Here is a 6,000-nt window from a genome sequence, read left to right on the forward strand (position 1 = left end):
CTCTATTTTGATCATTGACTCACCCAACAGGAATTTCATCCTAAGGCGAGACAGTGACCCAACCATGACAAAAACAGAGCAATAAAACACAGGAACGGCCACATTCTGTAGTGTAGCACTTTATCGCCAACTTGACCTGCCCACAGGAGTGTGTACACGTGTGCTCCCACTGGTATCTGTCCCAGTAGTAAAGTGGGACGTGAAAGAAAAACAGGACCAATTTAACTATGAAAAGAGATGCAAGGTCCCTACAAGTCTGTTAACAATTATAAAACACAGCCATATCAAAGAAGAATATCTAGTCAAATAGATATCCTTATGAATTATGTTCCAGGGCAAAAATTATTCTGATAATTAAAAGTTCTCTTTGAGTTTGCCTTGCCTAGTGCAGCATTTCTAACCAAGTGGGAAATGTGACTTTACAGCAAATTTGCTAAAGTCTGGATTTCTCCCAGACGCTGACTTCCGACATTACCTAAAAAATGACCTAATGAACATTCTCAGCAGTTAAACATAACACAGTACTAACAATAATCAACACTTTACACCTTTAGTTAATGGCTACCTTCTAGTACCTTTAGTAAAGCATGTGAATGCATCCAACTGATACTAACATGGTATATTCCCCCCTTCCACATGGTAACAAACATACTAACAAATTACTTACATGTAAAAACCTAAGTAGAAATGTTAAAATACCATTGGGAGTACAACCCTGTTTCATAAAAATTGGGACGCTGTGTAAAATCAAATAAAAACAGAATGCAATCAAGTGCAAATCTTTTAAACCCTATATTCAATTGAAAATAGTACAGAGATATCAAATGTCGAAACTGAGAAATGTTATTGTTTCTTGAAAAATATATGTCCACATTGAATTTGACGTCAGCAACACATTTAAAAAATTTGGGACAGAGAATGGAAAAGTTGTTTAATTCTAAAAAACTAAATCTGGTGGAATATCACACAACTAATAAGGTCAATTGGCAACTGGTCAGTAACATGTTTGGGTATTAAAAGATCATTCCAGAGAGGATGGGTCTGTCAGAAGTGAGGATGGGGATGGGTTCACCACTCTGAAAGACTGCACAAGCAAATAGTGCAACTATTTAAGAATAACATTTCTCAACGTAAAATTACAAAGAGTTTGGGGATCTCATCATCTACGGTATATAATATAATTAAAAGATTCAGAGAATGCAGTGAAATCTCTGTACACAAGGGACAAGGCCAAAAACCAATATTGGATGGTCGTGATCTTTGGGCCCTCAGGTGGCACTGCATTAAAAACAGATACAATTCTGTAGTGGAAATCATTGCATGTGCTCAGGAACACTTCTGAACACCATTGTCTGTGAACACATTATGTCATTGCATCCACAAATGCAAGTTACAACTCTACCAAAGAAGGAACCTATAATAAACAAAATCCAGAACCGCCGCTACCTTCTCTGGGCCCAAGCTCATTTAAGATGGACAGAGGCAAAGTGGAAACCTGTTCTGTGGTCAGACGAATCAAAATTTGTTGCGTCCTATGAACTAAAGAGGCACCATCCAGCTTCTTATCAGAGCACAGTTCAAAAACCAGAATCTATAATGGTATGGGGATGCATTAGTGTATATGGCATGGGTGACTTGCACATCTGTGAAGGCGAACATTAGGTGAACATTCCAGTGCAGGGAGGGGGACCAAGCCATTCTGTAATCAATATGAGGGCGTTGCACGGCTCCGTGACAGGGGACACAGCTAGGCTTTATACAAGATGGATCGTCAACTACACATCTGCCACAGCCATCCAGAAACACAGGTACTAAATGACCACACCATCAATCCATCCAAATGAGTTGACCGGGTTTAATAGGAACAGCAGTCTGAGAGTACAAGAGTGGAGAGATGTCTGGGACCTTTTGTCAGTCTGTGTTTTTTGATTCTGCTCTATCACTGTCCATCTTTTAGGCTGTGTCTCTTATGAGAAAGGGAGAAGAGTGACTCCTAAAGTGACACTTCAATGTGCAATGAGGACAATGTTATGCCGCAACCTTTTACAGGCTGTAATAAAATACACAAGAAGCTTTGGTATCCTTTCAAATCAGCATAGGCCTTGAACTTCTGAATTGTTATCTCTAGGATGCATACTGGCAATAACAGTCTTTTATTAGTATATCTGTAAAATGTAATCTGAATAACATTATTGGTTTAATCTGTCAGACATTTCGTTCTTCCAATCCAAAACATTTCTGTTTACCCATATTAATGCATTTTTGGTTTCCTTAAGCATCCTATGAACAAGGTTTGACAGCAAGCCCTGCTTGGGTTTTGTTTCTTGCACACAGTTTCCACCGTTTTCATGCTTGTGGCACTAATTTCGTCATTCAAGTCCAGCTAACAATATATAAGCATTATTTGTGCTTCATTTCATAATCATTCAGAAGTATCTTAAATGAACAGATTGGCTCCGCAAAACAGGATGCATGAAAAATTATAATATTGGTACCATGACCTAAATGGGATTTGTTCCGGATATGCCACAGTTATGGTACAGACATGGTCATATTTGAAATGTTCAATCCCATCGGAGGGTCCGTGAAAAACAGTATGAAAATGTATGCACTCACTACTCTGTGTCGCTCTGGACAAGAGCTTTCACTATATCAGCTTGCAAGTACCAATTAACCATAAGTAACATTATTAAGCTGCACAATCCTTTGTAAACACGTTCAGATAATTGTAACCTGGCGTTCGAACAACGCTAATATGTGTACCAATAACTAGTATGGATTTGTGACACATTTGGAAATAATGCCGGGCAAATAAAATGAAAGCACTGATTGATTGATGCCGAACTAACCCTTTGAAATGGTCCATTACAATTGAAAAGTGATCTCCTTCAGGTGTCTTAGAATGTTAAGCCGTCTGTGTGTTTGCTCATCCAAGTAAATGACTATCTTTCTAACACAGAAATGCAGGTTTCAACGCTGTAATAAAGCAATAGGAGTTTATAACCCAAAAGATTATTGATCAAACAAACCTCTTATGCCTTGCCCAATACAAGTCCAGAAATCCGTCCAAAAAGGGAGAAAATCGCTTAATCCTTTGCCTTTGTTTTGTTTTACTCCTCGCTGTTCTGCAAGGTTAGTGTCCACCTGCGTCTGGAGGGGGGAAAAAACTCTTAGAGTCCAAGTTCCAAGGAATTTCCAATGCCAATGTACAGGGGAGGGACACACTTCTATTTCTCCCTTTCTATTTCTTTCTTTTCTTCCTCTCGTTGTTCCTTCCTCCTTCCTTCCCTGCTCAGTCAAATATTGACTTCTATGTCTTTGAACTTAGAGGCGAGGTATATGTCTTAGTGAAAGCCTGAGTGTGAGTCTTTAAATGAGAGACACAGAGTAAGTCAGCAAGTTTTTTTTGTGTGTGCTGTGATCCCTCCTCTAACTTGCACTGACTCTCTCTCTCTCTCTCTCTCTCTCTCTAGCTCAGGTAAGTAGCTAACAGTAAGAGCAATTTTCTTCCTCTATCTCTATTGTGTCCCCTGGCGTTAAATGTTCAAGGCACCACACCTCTGAATTTGTCAATCCCCCTCCCTGCTACATTCCTCCAGAGCTGGGCTCACCTGTGTGGGCTTGAGTTTGGTAAGAGTAGCCCCTCCTTACATGGCCTGCTTCCAAGTTTAAGGGAGTGGCAGAGAACAGAACACTGCCTGCAGGCTACCGATAACAGTCAATCAAGAGTACACAAAGAGCTAACATGGCTCGATAAAGGGCCTCAGATACATCCCCTGAAATCACACACAGCCCCACTCACTTCAATTAGTGACATGATATCCCACTGAGTAATAACCTTTCATGAACTTGAAATGAACATAAACACTAAGTTTTGTGTACAGCTGGTGGAAATTAGGTGAAAAGATGGAAGCGACTAGTGTAGTAATGTGCATTCTTAGAACCTGACAGCAGAGAGAACAGGGGCACCAGAGAGAATAAAAGAGTTGCATGTTTTATATGTACATATGACTGCATTATATTATTTAACTGCCATGAGCTCTAATGAAAGCTACAGACAGGAAGGCATTACTGTATTTTTATTGTTCACCATGGAGGGGATATGACCTCTGCCCTGTCCAGACTAGCTCCTGTAGCTTGACCTGCTCTCATTGGTGAAATGCAAGTCCACTGACGTCACATAGGCCATAAGACCCAGGTCAAGACTGATTGCGATCTACACTAGCAAGACTCATGATATTGAGACTGATCCACAGAAGGCTGAACACATAAAAAAAAAGGCCAATTTGACAAGCAGACTGGAGTTCTATCTCACACTGTATTCAGTCATGCAATGACTCATAGGTGAGAAAAAAAATACCTTTGTCGCCACAACAGACCTTTCGGAAGGGACGTACAGTAATTGAAACGGAACACAATCATAAACAAAGTTTGGTTTTGACAATGGTTTAGTCCTCTCCAGAGAAATGGAAATGTTGCAAAACACCACTCCCTTTTTTTCCACCCTCCCTCCCTCCCTCCCTCCTTGGTTTTGGCAGTGATGCCAATCCAAACATTTAATTTAAGGAGTTAAAAATGTGTTGCTTGCTTAAACCTTTTTCATTTGTGTTTCTCAGGAGAGGTTTCGAAAAACGCTTTTTGTTATTTTGAGGGACAAGGTTTACAGGTTTTTACTGTCCATACACCTGTACTAATTACTGCAATGTAATTGTTATTTTCAGGTGTTGTAGGCCACCTAACTACCTCCGCCTTTTTAGCACCGAGACATTTACATTCACATCGGATTTATCTGTCCTCAAGGGCTTAGAGAAATATCAGCATGAGACCTCTTAGAAGCCTAGTACATTACCGAAGTCGGCGATTAAGCAGATAGTAAATAAATGAACCCAACACAGACCGAAGAAGGATTATTGCAAAAAAGGATGTTTATCTAGTGAGCATTATAACCGTCACACTAATCTCAGATAGGCTACATGTCAACCAAGCAGCCCGATGACCTGTAACAAGCATGCTACTGAATGCCCAATGAACTTTTAAAAGCAATAATTTAAATATATACTAAATGCCGTATTTCTTTAATCAAAACACATGTTGATTATAAATGTTAAAGTGCAAATGACGCTGCGTCTAAAACTCCTTGTCAACAATGTAAAGAACTCAGACTTCTACACTATACCCACCCCAACGGGAGCAGGTATTCTGCAAACCATTATTTTTTCATTATCATTAACTAGTCGACGCATTAAGTCCTTATGAATAGTAGCAAATTAATATATATACTAGATTGAGACACTGATGCCTAATGTTATTTGTCAATTTTCTGTGAATTGAAGGGTACCCATCTAAATGTTTATCCTTTCTACTAGAAGTCCAACAGCGCGCCTGAAGTCAACGTAGTGGTTCGTTACCGATGCCAGGTGGTATTGGCGCCCCGTGGATGAACAAGAAAAGTTGTTTCCAGTCTTCAGCGAGTCTTTAGCCTAACATTTCATCAATCCATTCGAAATATAAGGACGTACTTATTCTCCAACGATTCCCTCCAACTCGGTTGTGCTTTGTGCAACAGTGTCCCCAGTGTCAAACTCGGATTTCCATGACAAAAGCCCGAGTTCTTAGATCATTGAACTTGCCCAGAAGTCTTTGTGCCACTTGTTTTTTTATAAATCGGGTACAAAAACAGCCAATGAGAGATGGACAGTTTTTTGGGGAGGGTGGGATACCAAGTAATTAAGTTACGTTGCACCAGCCATGATGTACAACTGCATCCTGAACAAACGTGTTACTTCAGCTTAAAATGATTTTGACTTTGAACCAAGCACTCATTTGGTGTGGATAATGATGTGGACTATTGGACTTCTCATTAATGCTATATGAATACTTTGTGTCATTCAAACGTGTATCAGTATACAAATGGACGGTCTGCTGCGTTAATAAGGCAAGGTTTAGGCCTGTTCAGGACTTAGCTGTACATTGGGTGTGTCTCTGACTCACAGGAACAGG

At 39.9% G+C, this 6,000-nt stretch overlaps 1 protein-coding gene across 4 annotated transcripts in view; it reads right to left on the reverse strand.

Moving 5' to 3' along the window:
• itgb4 (integrin, beta 4) overlaps window positions 1-5,561 on the reverse strand; it is a 34,977-nt gene extending 29,416 nt beyond the window's left edge. Inside the window, exons 1-2 of one of the 4 annotated variants that reach the window (XM_010891888.5) lie at window positions 5,409-5,561; window positions 3,030-3,150 (exon numbers count right to left, since the gene is read on the reverse strand). The gene's annotated coding sequence lies outside the window, so the exon portion shown is untranslated. Of the gene's footprint in view, window positions 1-3,029; window positions 3,564-5,408 lie in introns of those variants that run through there. The other 3 variants (XM_010891889.5, XM_010891890.5, XM_010891891.5) reach the window with 3 other exon arrangements.
• Window positions 5,562-6,000: the final 439 nt, after the last annotated feature.

This window comes from Esox lucius, chromosome 5 (assembly GCF_011004845.1).
Source record: "Esox lucius isolate fEsoLuc1 chromosome 5, fEsoLuc1.pri, whole genome shotgun sequence".
NCBI classification, from domain to species: domain Eukaryota; kingdom Metazoa; phylum Chordata; class Actinopteri; order Esociformes; family Esocidae; genus Esox; species Esox lucius.